The following is a 13725-nucleotide window of genomic DNA, read 5'->3' on the forward strand; positions in this document are numbered from 1 at the left end:
ACGGAGCTCTGAGAACAAAGGTGCACGCCCTAGGCTGGCTTGGGCAGAAGAAGCGTTCTCGAGCTCTTGGCTGCCGGCACACTGCTGTGTATGTGGCGCCCCTGCAGCGGCTTCTGGCCGCCGGCAAGTGAAAGCGGAGCAAGGCGTGGGCGAGGGCGGTGAACGAAGCGGCTATGTGCCGTGCTTGTGTGCACCACGTTAGAGGCTACTAGGAGAGGAAGGTGGTTGACTCTCGCTTGCCTTCCCAAGTGCCCTTAGCAGTCGGAAGGAGCAAGCTGAAGCACTGCTGCTTGTGCTGCTCCTTGGTTCCCTTGCAGCCCGCTCTGAAAGCATTGGCGGTCACTTCTAGGCGCCGAGTTGCACACACACAGCACCACGCTAAGTGCCGCGGAGAAGGGAAATCCAGAGTGCAGCGAGGAGCTTGACGTGGCTTACGTGCAGTAAGGAAAAGGTGAACCTAAGCACTGCCTCTTCAATCTGGCCGCCTCTGCTCTGGTAGCAACTTTTGCAAGTCGGCAAAGGGAGCCGCGAGTACGTAGAACGGAGGGCAGCGAGACGCCGTGTGTTATGCGCCCTTTCAGGGCTGCTGCCAGTAGGCTACTTTAAGAAGGCCTTCTACTTCCTCGCGTCCTTCTCGCTTCGTTCTAGCTGCATGGAGTACAGCACAGCGAAGGAGTGAAGACGGGCACTGCCCCAGCTTTTGCCCTGGCGTGCAACGGCTGTGTGCTGCTTTTCCAAGCAGCAAGAGCACTGAGAAGTGAAAGCGATTGTGAAGGAGCTCTTTGGCTGCTCGTGTGCTCTTCGCTGCACTGCGCCGCTCGCAAGCGGCTTCGTTCTTCGGCGTCTGCCGTCCGGAGAGAGCTGAACTGCAGCGGTCAGTTTCAGCTCTGCCCAACAGCGTGCTCTCAGTTCTGCGGACAAGCACGCCCTGTTGCCTTGGCTCCGAGTGCAAAGTCCCTAGCGAGCACTCACTCAGTGCAATGCACCCAGAAAGACGCTCTCGCTCGTCTTTCAAGGAGCGATTCCTAACAGCAGAAGCAGCAGAGGCACAAACTGGATGACGAGAAGGGACAATGTAGAACACGTCTCTGTCCTGGCACATTGTCGTGTGCGATATGTCCCTCCGGGTCTTCGGTCCTTGCGAAGCTCTATGTACTGCGAGCGCAGCTACTTGCAGCTGAGAAGGACCGCGGAGCTAGCAGCGAATTCGGAGAGCGCTAAGCACGATGTCAAGAAGCGAGAAGTGGCTCTGCAACGCGGTGCTAAGAGCAGCTTCCTGGCGGCGGGGGCGAGCCCCGGCCACAAGACATTCTCGTCCTGGCAACGGATCTCTGTGAAGGGCGTAGGCTAAAAGCTTTCGTTTTCCATTCGAACTGCGAGAGAGGCAGACTGTTACACGGAGCTCTGAGAACAAAGGTGCACGCCCTAGGCGGGCTTGGGCAGAAGAAGCGTTCTCGAGCTCTTGGCTGCCGGCACACTGCTGGGTATTTGGCGCCCCTGCAGCGGCTTCTGGCTGCCGGCAAGTGAAAGCGGAGCAAGGCGTGGGCGAGGGCGGTGAACGAAGCGGCAAAAGCGCCGTGCTTGTGTGCACCACGTTAGAGGCTACTAGGAGAGGAAGGTGGTTGACTCTCGCTTGCCTTCCCAAGTGCCCTTAGCAGTCGGAAGGAGCAAGCTGAAGCACTGCTGCTTGTGCTGCTCCTTGGTTCCCTTGCAGCCCGCTCTGAAAGCATTGGCGGTCACTTCTAGGCGCCGAGTTGCACACACACAGCACCACGCTAAGTGCCGCGGAGAAGGGAAATCCAGAGTGCAGCGAGGAGCTTGACGTGGCTTACGTGCAGTAAGGAAAAGGTGAACCTAAGCACTGCCTCTTCAATCTGGCCGCCTCTGCTCTGGTAGCAACTTTTGCAAGTCGGCAAAGGGAGCCGCGAGTACGTAGAACGGAGGGCAGCGAGACGCCGTGTGTTATGCGCCCTTTCAGGGCTGCTGCCAGTAGGCTACTTTAAGAAGGCCTTCTGCTTCCTCGCGTCCTTCTCGCTTCGTTCTAGCTGCATGGAGTACAGCACAGCGAAGGAGTGAAGACGGGCACTGCCCCAGCTTTTGCCCTGGCGTGCAACGGCTGTGTGCTGCTTTTCCAAGCAGCAAGAGCACTGAGAAGTGAAAGCGATTGTGAAGGAGCTCTTTGGCTGCTCGTGTGCTCTTCGCTGCACTGCGCCGCTCGCAAGCGGCTTCGTTCTTCGGCGTCTGCCGTCCGGAGAGAGCTGAACTGCAGCGGTCAGTTTCAGCTCTGCCCAACAGCGTGCTCTCAGTTCTGCGGACAAGCACGCCCTGTTGCCTTGGCTCCGAGTGCAAAGTCCCTAGCGAGCACTCACTCAGTGCAATGCACCCAGAAAGACGCTCTCGCTCGTCTTTCAAGGAACGATTCCTAACAGCAGAAGCAGCAGAGGCACAAACTGGATGACGAGAAGGGACAATGTAGAACACGTCTCTGTCCTGGCACGTTGTCGTGTGCGATATGTCCCTCCGGGTCTTCGGTCCTTGCGAAGCTCTATGTACTGCGAGCGCAGCTACTTGCAGCTGAGAAGGACCGCGGAGCTAGCAGCGAATTCGGAGAGCGCTAAGCACGAAGTCAAGAAGCGAGACGTGTCCCTGCAACGCGGTGCTAAGAGCAGCTTCCTGGCGGCGGGGGCGAGCTCCGGCCACAAGACATTCTCGTCGTAGCAACGGATCTCCGTGAAGGGCGTAGGCGGAAAGCTTTCGTTTTCCATTCGAACTGCGAGAGAGGCAGACTGTTACACGGAGCTCTGAGAACAAAGGTGCACGCCCTAGGCGGGCTTGGGCAGAAGAAGCGTTCTCGAGCTCTTGGCTGCCGGCACACTGCTGGGTATGTGGCGCCGCTGCAGCGTCTTCTGGCCGCCAGCAAGTGAAAGCGGAGCCAGGCGTAGGCGTGGGCGAGGGCGGTGAACGAAGCGGCTATGTGCCGTGCTTGTGTGCACCACGTTAGAGGCTACTAGGAGAGGAAGGTGGTTGACTCTCGCTTGCCTTCCCAAGTGCCCTTAGCACTCGGAAGGAGCAAGCTGAAGCACTGCTGCTTGTGCTGCTCCTTGGTTCCCTTGCAGCCCGCTCTGAAAGCATTGGCGGTCACTTCTAGGCGCCGAGTTGCACACACACAGCACCACGCTAAGTGCCGCGGAGAAGGGAAATCCAGAGTGCAGCGAGGAGCTGGACGTGGCTTACGTGCAGTAAGGAAAAGGTGAACCTAAGCACTGCCTCTTCAATCTGGCCGCCTCTGCTCTGGTAGCAACTTTTGCAAGTCGGCAGAGGGAGCCGCGAGTATGTAGAACGGAGGGCAGCGAGACGCCGTGTGTTATGCGCCCTTTCAGGGCTGCTGACAAGGGGCTACTTTAAGAACGCCTTCTTCGTCCTCGCGTCCTTCTCGCTTCGTTCTAGCTGCATGGAGTACAGCACAGCGAAGGAGTGAAGACGGGCACTGCCCCAGCTTTTGCCCTGGCGTGCAACGGCTGTGTGCTGCTTTTCCAAGCAGCAAGAGCACTGAGAAGTGAAAGCGATTGTGAAGGAGCTCTTTGGCTGCTCGTGTGCTCTTCGCTGCACTGCGCCGCTCGCAAGCGGCTTCGTTCTTCGGCGTCTGCCGTCCGGAGAGAGCTGAACTGCAGCGGTCAGTTTCAGCTCTGCCCAACAGCGTGCTCTCAGTTCTGCGGACAAGCACGCCCTGTTGCCTTGGCTCCGAGTGCAAAGTCCCTAGCGAGCACTCACTCAGTGCAATGCACCCAGAAAGACGCTCTCGCTCGTCTTTCAAGGAACGATTCCTAACAGCACAAGCAGCAGAGGCACAAACTGGATGACGAGAAGGGACAACGTAGAACACGTCTCTGTCCTGGCACGTTGTCGTGTGCGATATGTCCCTCCGGGTCTTCGGTCCTTGCGAAGCTCTATGTACTGCGAGCGCAGCTACTTGCAGCTGAGAAGGACCGCGGAGCTAGCAGCGAATTCGGAGAGCGCTAAGCACGAAGTCAAGAAGCGAGACGTGTCCCTGCAACGCGGTGCTAAGAGCAGCTTCCTGGCGGCGGGGGCGAGCCCCGGCCACAAGACATTCTCGTCCTGGCAACGGATCTCTGTGAAGGGCGTAGGCGAAAAGCTTTCGTTTTCCATTCGAACTGCGAGAGAGGCAGACTGTTACACGGAGCTCTGAGAACAAAGGTGCACGCCCTAGGCGGGCTTGGGCAGAAGAAGCGTTCTCGAGCTCTTGGCTGCCGGCACACTGCTGGGTATGTGGCGCCCCTGCAGCGGCTTCTGGCCGCCGGCAAGTGAAAGCGGAGCAAGGCGTGGGCGAGGGCGGTGAACGAAGCGGCTATGTGCCGTGCTTGTGTGCACCACGTTAGAGGCTACTAGGAGAGGAAGGTGGTTGACTCTCGCTTGCCTTCCCAAGTGCCCTTAGCACTCGGAAGGAGCAAGCTGAAGCACTGCTGCTTGTGCTGCTCCTTGGTTCCCTTGCAGCCCGCTCTGAAAGCATTGGCGGTCACTTCTAGGCGCCGAGTTGCACACACACAGCACCACGCTAAGTGCCGCGGAGAAGGGAAATCCAGAGTGCAGCGAGGAGCTTGACGTGGCTTACGTGCAGTAAGGAAAAGGTGAACCTAAGCACTGCCTCTTCAATCTGGCCGCCTCTGCTCTGGTAGCAACTTTTGCAAGTCGGCAAAGGGAGCCGCGAGTACGTAGAACGGAGGGCAGCGAGACGCCGTGTGTTATGCGCCCTTTCAGGGCTGCTGCCAGTAGGCTACTTTAAGAAGGCCTTCTACTTCCTCGCGTCCTTCTCGCTTCGTTCTAGCTGCATGGAGTACAGCACAGCGAAGGAGTGAAGACGGGCACTGCCCCAGCTTTTGCCCTGGCGTGCAACGGCTGTGTGCTGCTTTTCCAAGCAGCAAGAGCACTGAGAAGTGAAAGCGATTGTGAAGGAGCTCTTTGGCTGCTCGTGTGCTCTTCGCTGCACTGCGCCGCTCGCAAGCGGCTTCGTTCTTCGGCGTCTGCCGTCCGGAGAGAGCTGAACTGCAGCGGTCAGTTTCAGCTCTGCCCAACAGCGTGCTCTCAGTTCTGCGGACAAGCACGCCCTGTTGCCTTGGCTCCGAGTGCAAAGTCCCTAGCGAGCACTCACTCAGTGCAATGCACCCAGAAAGACGCTCTCGCTCGTCTTTCAAGGAGCGATTCCTAACAGCAGAAGCAGCAGAGGCACAAACTGGATGACGAGAAGGGACAATGTAGAACACGTCTCTGTCCTGGCACATTGTCGTGTGCGATATGTCCCTCCGGGTCTTCGGTCCTTGCGAAGCTCTATGTACTGCGAGCGCAGCTACTTGCAGCTGAGAAGGACCGTGGAGCTAGCAGCGAATTCGGAGAGCGCTAAGCACGATGTCAAGAAGCGAGAAGTGGCTCTGCAACGCGGTGCTAAGAGCAGCTTCCTGGCGGCGGGGGCGAGCCCCGGCCACAAGACATTCTCGTCCTGGCAACGGATCTCTGTGAAGGGCGTAGGCTAAAAGCTTTCGTTTTCCATTCGAACTGCGAGAGAGGCAGACTGTTACACGGAGCTCTGAGAACAAAGGTGCACGCCCTAGGCGGGCTTGGGCAGAAGAAGCGTTCTCGAGCTCTTGGCTGCCGGCACACTGCTGGGTATTTGGCGCCCCTGCAGCGGCTTCTGGCTGCCGGCAAGTGAAAGCGGAGCAAGGCGTGGGCGAGGGCGGTGAACGAAGCGGCAAAAGCGCCGTGCTTGTGTGCACCACGTTAGAGGCTACTAGGAGAGGAAGGTGGTTGACTCTCGCTTGCCTTCCCAAGTGCCCTTAGCAGTCGGAAGGAGCAAGCTGAAGCACTGCTGCTTGTGCTGCTCCTTGGTTCCCTTGCAGCCCGCTCTGAAAGCATTGGCGGTCACTTCTAGGCGCCGAGTTGCACACACACAGCACCACGCTAAGTGCCGCGGAGAAGGGAAATCCAGAGTGCAGCGAGGAGCTGGACGTGGCTTACGTGCAGTAAGGAAAAGGTGAACCTAAGCACTGCCTCTTCAATCTGGCCGCCTCTGCTCTGGTAGCAACTTTTGCAAGTCGGCAAAGGGAGCCGCGAGTACGTAGAACGGAGGGCAGCGAGACGCCGTGTGTTATGCGCCCTTTCAGGGCTGCTGCCAGTAGGCTACTTTAAGAAGGCCTTCTACTTCCTCGCGTCCTTCTCGCTTCGTTCTAGCTGCATGGAGTACAGCACAGCGAAGGAGTGAAGACGGGCACTGCCCCAGCTTTTGCCCTGGCGTGCAACGGCTGTGTGCTGCTTTTCCAAGCAGCAAGAGCACTGAGAAGTGAAAGCGATTGTGAAGGAGCTCTTTGGCTGCTCGTGTGCTCTTCGCTGCACTGCGCCGCTCGCAAGCGGCTTCGTTCTTCGGCGTCTGCCGTCCGGAGAGAGCTGAACTGCAGCGGTCAGTTTCAGCTCTGCCCAACAGCGTGCTCTCAGTTCTGCGGACAAGCACGCCCTGTTGCCTTGGCTCCGAGTGCAAAGTCCCTAGCGAGCACTCACTCAGTGCAATGCACCCAGAAAGACGCTCTCGCTCGTCTTTCAAGGAACGATTCCTAACAGCACAAGCAGCAGAGGCACAAACTGGATGACGAGAAGGGACAACGTAGAACACGTCTCTGTCCTGGCACGTTGTCGTGTGCGATATGTCCCTCCGGGTCTTCGGTCCTTGCGAAGCTCTATGTACTGCGAGCGCAGCTACTTGCAGCTGAGAAGGACCGCGGAGCTAGCAGCGAATTCGGAGAGCGCTAAGCACGAAGTCAAGAAGCGAGACGTGTCCCTGCAACGCGGTGCTAAGAGCAGCTTCCTGGCGGCGGGGGCGAGCCCCGGCCACAAGACATTCTCGTCCTGGCAACGGATCTCTGTGAAGGGCGTAGGCGAAAAGCTTTCGTTTTCCATTCGAACTGCGAGAGAGGCAGACTGTTACACGGAGCTCTGAGAACAAAGGTGCACGCCCTAGGCTGGCTTGGGCAGAAGAAGCGTTCTCGAGCTCTTGGCTGCCGGCACACTGCTGGGTATGTGGCGCCGCTGCAGCGGCTTCTGGCCGCCGGCAAGTGAAAGCGGAGCCAGGCGTAGGCGTGGGCGAGGGCGGTGAACGAAGCGGCTATGTGCCGTGCTTGTGTGCACCACGTTAGAGGCTACTAGGAGAGGAAGGTGGTTGACTCTCGCTTGCCTTCCCAAGTGCCCTTAGCAGTCGGAAGGAGCAAGCTGAAGCACTGCTGCTTGTGCTGCTCCTTGGTTCCCTTGCAGCCCGCTCTGAAAGCATTGGCGGTCACTTCTAGGCGCCGAGTTGCACACACACAGCACCACGCTAAGTGCCGCGGAGAAGGGAAATCCAGAGTGCAGCGAGGAGCTTGACGTGGCTTACGTGCAGTAAGGAAAAGGTGAACCTAAGCACTGCCTCTTCAATCTGGCCGCCTCTGCTCTGGTAGCAACTTTTGCAAGTCGGCAAAGGGAGCCGCGAGTACGTAGAACGGAGGGCAGCGAGACGCCGTGTGTTATGCGCCCTTTCAGGGCTGCTGCCAGTAGGCTACTTTAAGAAGGCCTTCTACTTCCTCGCGTCCTTCTCGCTTCGTTCTAGCTGCATGGAGTACAGCACAGCGAAGGAGTGAAGACGGGCACTGCCCCAGCTTTTGCCCTGGCGTGCAACGGCTGTGTGCTGCTTTTCCAAGCAGCAAGAGCACTGAGAAGTGAAAGCGATTGTGAAGGAGCTCTTTGGCTGCTCGTGTGCTCTTCGCTGCACTGCGCCGCTCGCAAGCGGCTTCGTTCTTCGGCGTCTGCCGTCCGGAGAGAGCTGAACTGCAGCGGTCAGTTTCAGCTCTGCCCAACAGCGTGCTCTCAGTTCTGCGGACAAGCACGCCCTGTTGCCTTGGCTCCGAGTGCAAAGTCCCTAGCGAGCACTCACTCAGTGCAATGCACCCAGAAAGACGCTCTCGCTCGTCTTTCAAGGAGCGATTCCTAACAGCAGAAGCAGCAGAGGCACAAACTGGATGACGAGAAGGGACAATGTAGAACACGTCTCTGTCCTGGCACATTGTCGTGTGCGATATGTCCCTCCGGGTCTTCGGTCCTTGCGAAGCTCTATGTACTGCGAGCGCAGCTACTTGCAGCTGAGAAGGACCGTGGAGCTAGCAGCGAATTCGGAGAGCGCTAAGCACGATGTCAAGAAGCGAGAAGTGGCTCTGCAACGCGGTGCTAAGAGCAGCTTCCTGGCGGCGGGGGCGAGCTCCGGCCACAAGACATTCTCGTCCTGGCAACGGATCTCTGTGAAGGGCGTAGGCTAAAAGCTTTCGTTTTCCATTCGAACTGCGAGAGAGGCAGACTGTTACACGGAGCTCTGAGAACAAAGGTGCACGCCCTAGGCGGGCTTGGGCAGAAGAAGCGTTCTCGAGCTCTTGGCTGCCGGCACACTGCTGGGTATTTGGCGCCCCTGCAGCGGCTTCTGGCTGCCGGCAAGTGAAAGCGGAGCAAGGCGTGGGCGAGGGCGGTGAACGAAGCGGCAAAAGCGCCGTGCTTGTGTGCACCACGTTAGAGGCTACTAGGAGAGGAAGGTGGTTGACTCTCGCTTGCCTTCCCAAGTGCCCTTAGCACTCGGAAGGAGCAAGCTGAAGCACTGCTGCTTGTGCTGCTCCTTGGTTCCCTTGCAGCCCGCTCTGAAAGCATTGGCGGTCACTTCTAGGCGCCGAGTTGCACACACACAGCACCACGCTAAGTGCCGCGGAGAAGGGAAATCCAGAGTGCAGCGAGGAGCTGGACGTGGCTTACGTGCAGTAAGGAAAAGGTGAACCTAAGCACTGCCTCTTCAATCTGGCCGCCTCTGCTCTGGTAGCAACTTTTGCAAGTCGGCAAAGGGAGCCGCGAGTACGTAGAACGGAGGGCAGCGAGACGCCGTGTGTTATGCGCCCTTTCAGGGCTGCTGCCAGTAGGCTACTTTAAGAAGGCCTTCTACTTCCTCGCGTCCTTCTCGCTTCGTTCTAGCTGCATGGAGTACAGCACAGCGAAGGAGTGAAGACGGGCACTGCCCCAGCTTTTGCCCTGGCGTGCAACGGCTGTGTGCTGCTTTTCCAAGCAGCAAGAGCACTGAGAAGTGAAAGCGATTGTGAAGGAGCTCTTTGGCTGCTCGTGTGCTCTTCGCTGCACTGCGCCGCTCGCAAGCGGCTTCGTTCTTCGGCGTCTGCCGTCCGGAGAGAGCTGAACTGCAGCGGTCAGTTTCAGCTCTGCCCAACAGCGTGCTCTCAGTTCTGCGGACAAGCACGCCCTGTTGCCTTGGCTCCGAGTGCAAAGTCCCTAGCGAGCACTCACTCAGTGCAATGCACCCAGAAAGACGCTCTCGCTCGTCTTTCAAGGAACGATTCCTAACAGCAGAAGCAGCAGAGGCACAAACTGGATGACGAGAAGGGACAACGTAGAACACGTCTCTGTCCTGGCACGTTGTCGTGTGCGATATGTCCCTCCGGGTCTTCGGTCCTTGCGAAGCTCTATGTACTGCGAGCGCAGCTACTTGCAGCTGAGAAGGACCGCGGAGCTAGCAGCGAATTCGGAGAGCGCTAAGCACGAAGTCAAGAAGCGAGACGTGTCCCTGCAACGCGGTGCTAAGAGCAGCTTCCTGGCGGCGGGGGCGAGCCCCGGCCACAAGACATTCTCGTCCTGGCAACGGATCTCTGTGAAGGGCGTAGGCGAAAAGCTTTCGTTTTCCATTCGAACTGCGAGAGAGGCAGACTGTTACACGGAGCTCTGAGAACAAAGGTGCACGCCCTAGGCTGGCTTGGGCAGAAGAAGCGTTCTCGAGCTCTTGGCTGCCGGCACACTGCTGGGTATGTGGCGCCGCTGCAGCGGCTTCTGGCCGCCGGCAAGTGAAAGCGGAGCCAGGCGTAGGCGTGGGCGAGGGCGGTGAACGAAGCGGCAAAAGCGCCGTGCTTGTGTGCACCACGTTAGAGGCTACTAGGAGAGGAAGGTGGTTGACTCTCGCTTGCCTTCCCAAGTGCCCTTAGCACTCGGAAGGAGCAAGCTGAAGCACTGCTGCTTGTGCTGCTCCTTGGTTCCCTTGCAGCCCGCTCTGAAAGCATTGGCGGTCACTTCTAGGCGCCGAGTTGCACACACACAGCACCACGCTAAGTGCCGCGGAGAAGGGAAATCCAGAGTGCAGCGAGGAGCTGGACGTGGCTTACGTTCAGTAAGGAAAAGGTGAACCTAAGCACTGCCTCTTCAATCTGGCCGCCTCTGCTCTGGTAGCAACTTTTGCAAGTCGGCAAAGGGAGCCGCGAGTACGTAGAACGGAGGGCAGCGAGACGCCGTGTGTTATGCGCCCTTTCAGGGCTGCTGCCAGTAGGCTACTTTAAGAAGGCCTTCTACTTCCTCGCGTCCTTCTCGCTTCGTTCTAGCTGCATGGAGTACAGCACAGCGAAGGAGTGAAGACGGGCACTGCCCCAGCTTTTGCCCTGGCGTGCAACGGCTGTGTGCTGCTTTTCCAAGCAGCAAGAGCACTGAGAAGTGAAAGCGATTGTGAAGGAGCTCTTTGGCTGCTCGTGTGCTCTTCGCTGCACTGCGCCGCTCGCAAGCGGCTTCGTTCTTCGGCGTCTGCCGTCCGGAGAGAGCTGAACTGCAGCGGTCAGTTTCAGCTCTGCCCAACAGCGTGCTCTCAGTTCTGCGGACAAGCACGCCCTGTTGCCTTGGCTCCGAGTGCAAAGTCCCTAGCGAGCACTCACTCAGTGCAATGCACCCAGAAAGACGCTCTCGCTCGTCTTTCAAGGAACGATTCCTAACAGCACAAGCAGCAGAGGCACAAACTGGATGACGAGAAGGGACAACGTAGAACACGTCTCTGTCCTGGCACGTTGTCGTGTGCGATATGTCCCTCCGGGTCTTCGGTCCTTGCGAAGCTCTATGTACTGCGAGCGCAGCTACTTGCAGCTGAGAAGGACCGCGGAGCTAGCAGCGAATTCGGAGAGCGCTAAGCACGAAGTCAAGAAGCGAGACGTGTCCCTGCAACGCGGTGCTAAGAGCAGCTTCCTGGCGGCGGGGGCGAGCCCCGGCCACAAGACATTCTCGTCCTGGCAACGGATCTCTGTGAAGGGCGTAGGCGAAAAGCTTTCGTTTTCCATTCGAACTGCGAGAGAGGCAGACTGTTACACGGAGCTCTGAGAACAAAGGTGCACGCCCTAGGCTGGCTTGGGCAGAAGAAGCGTTCTCGAGCTCTTGGCTGCCGGCACACTGCTGGGTATGTGGCGCCGCTGCAGCGGCTTCTGGCCGCCGGCAAGTGAAAGCGGAGCCAGGCGTAGGCGTGGGCGAGGGCGGTGAACGAAGCGGCAAAAGCGCCGTGCTTGTGTGCACCACGTTAGAGGCTACTAGGAGAGGAAGGTGGTTGACTCTCGCTTGCCTTCCCAAGTGCCCTTAGCACTCGGAAGGAGCAAGCTGAAGCACTGCTGCTTGTGCTGCTCCTTGGTTCCCTTGCAGCCCGCTCTGAAAGCATTGGCGGTCACTTCTAGGCGCCGAGTTGCACACACACAGCACCACGCTAAGTGCCGCGGAGAAGGGAAATCCAGAGTGCAGCGAGGAGCTTGACGTGGCTTACGTTCAGTAAGGAAAAGGTGAACCTAAGCAGTGCCTCTTCAATCTGGCCGCCTCTGCTCTGGTAGCAACTTTTGCAAGTCGGCAGAGGGAGCCGCGAGTATGTAGAACGGAGGGCAGCGAGACGCCGTGTGTTATGCGCCCTTTCAGGGCTGCTGACAAGGGGCTACTTTAAGAACGCCTTCTTCGTCCTCGCGTCCTTCTCGCTTCGGTCTAGCTGCATGGAGTACAGCACAGCGAAGGAGTGAAGACGGGCACTGCCCCAGCTTTTGCCCTGGCGTGCAACGGCTGTGTGCTGCTTTTCCAAGCAGCAAGAGCACTGAGAAGTGAAAGCGATTGTGAAGGAGCTCTTTGGCTGCTCGTGTGCTCTTCGCTGCACTGCGCCGCTCGCAAGCGGCTTCGTTCTTCGGCGTCTGCCGTCCGGAGAGAGCTGAACTGCAGCGGTCAGTTGCAGCTCTGCCCAACAGCGTGCTCTCAGTTCTGCGGACAAGCACGCCCTGTTGCCTTGGCTCCGAGTGCAAAGTCCCTAGCGAGCACTCACTCAGTGCAATGCACCCAGAAAGACGCTCTCGCTCGTCTTTCAAGGAACGATTCCTAACAGCAGAAGCAGCAGAGGCACAAACTGGATGACGAGAAGGGACAACGTAGAACACGTCTCTGTCCTGGCACGTTGTCGTGTGCGATATGTCCCTCCGGGTCTTCGGTCCTTGCGAAGCTCTATGTACTGCGAGCGCAGCTACTTGCAGCTGAGAAGGACCGCGGAGCTAGCAGCGAATTCGGAGAGCGCTAAGCACGAAGTCAAGAAGCGAGACGTGTCCCTGCAACGGGGTGCTAAGAGCAGCTTCCTGGCGGCGGGGGCGAGCTCCGGCCACAAGACATTCTCGTCGTAGCAACGGATCTCCGTGAAGGGCGTAGGCGGAAAGCTTTCGTTTTCCATTCGAACTGCGAGAGAGGCAGACTGTTACACGGAGCTCTGAGAACAAAGGTGCACGCCCTAGGCGGGCTTGGGCAGAAGAAGCGTTCTCGAGCTCTTGGCTGCCGGCACACTGCTGGGTATGTGGCGCCCCTGCAGCGGCTTCTGGCCGCCGGCAAGTGAAAGCGGAGCAAGGCGTGGGCGAGGGCGGTGAACGAAGCGGCTATGTGCCGTGCTTGTGTGCACCACGTTAGAGGCTACTAGGAGAGGAAGGTGGTTGACTCTCGCTTGCCTTCCCAAGTGCCCTTAGCAGTCGGAAGGAGCAAGCTGAAGCACTGCTGCTTGTGCTGCTCCTTGGTTCCCTTGCAGCCCGCTCTGAAAGCATTGGCGGTCACTTCTAGGCGCCGAGTTGCACACACACAGCACCACGCTAAGTGCCGCGGAGAAGGGAAATCCAGAGTGCAGCGAGGAGCTTGACGTGGCTTACGTTCAGTAAGGAAAAGGTGAACCTAAGCAGTGCCTCTTCAATCTGGCCGCCTCTGCTCTGGTAGCAACTTTTGCAAGTCGGCAGAGGGAGCCGCGAGTATGCAGAACGGAGGGCAGCGAGACGCCGTGTGTTATGCGCCCTTTCAGGGCTGCTGACAAGGGGCTACTTTAAGAACGCCTTCTTCGTCCTCGCGTCCTTCTCGCTTCGTTCTAGCTGCATGGAGTACAGCACAGCGAAGGAGTGAAGACGGGCACTGCCCCAGCTTTTGCCCTGGCGTGCAACGGCTGTGTGCTGCTTTTCCAAGCAGCAAGAGCACTGAGAAGTGAAAGCGATTGTGAAGGAGCTCTTTGGCTGCTCGTGTGCTCTTCGCTGCACTGCGCCGCTCGCAAGCGGCTTCGTTCTTCGGCGTCTGCCGTCCGGAGAGAGCTGAACTGCAGCGGTCAGTTTCAGCTCTGCCCAACAGCGTGCTCTCAGTTCTGCGGACAAGCACGCCCTGTTGCCTTGGCTCCGAGTGCAAAGTCCCTAGCGAGCACTCACTCAGTGCAATGCACCCAGAAAGACGCTCTCGCTCGTCTTTCAAGGAGCGATTCCTAACAGCAGAAGCAGCAGAGGCACAAACTGGATGACGAGAAGGGACAATGTAGAACACGTCTCTGTCCTGGCACGTTGTCGTGTGCGATATGTCCCTCCGGGTCTT

This window comes from Sturnus vulgaris, chromosome 26, assembly GCF_052056855.1.
Source record: "Sturnus vulgaris isolate bStuVul1 chromosome 26, bStuVul1.hap1, whole genome shotgun sequence".
NCBI classification, from domain to species: domain Eukaryota; kingdom Metazoa; phylum Chordata; class Aves; order Passeriformes; family Sturnidae; genus Sturnus; species Sturnus vulgaris.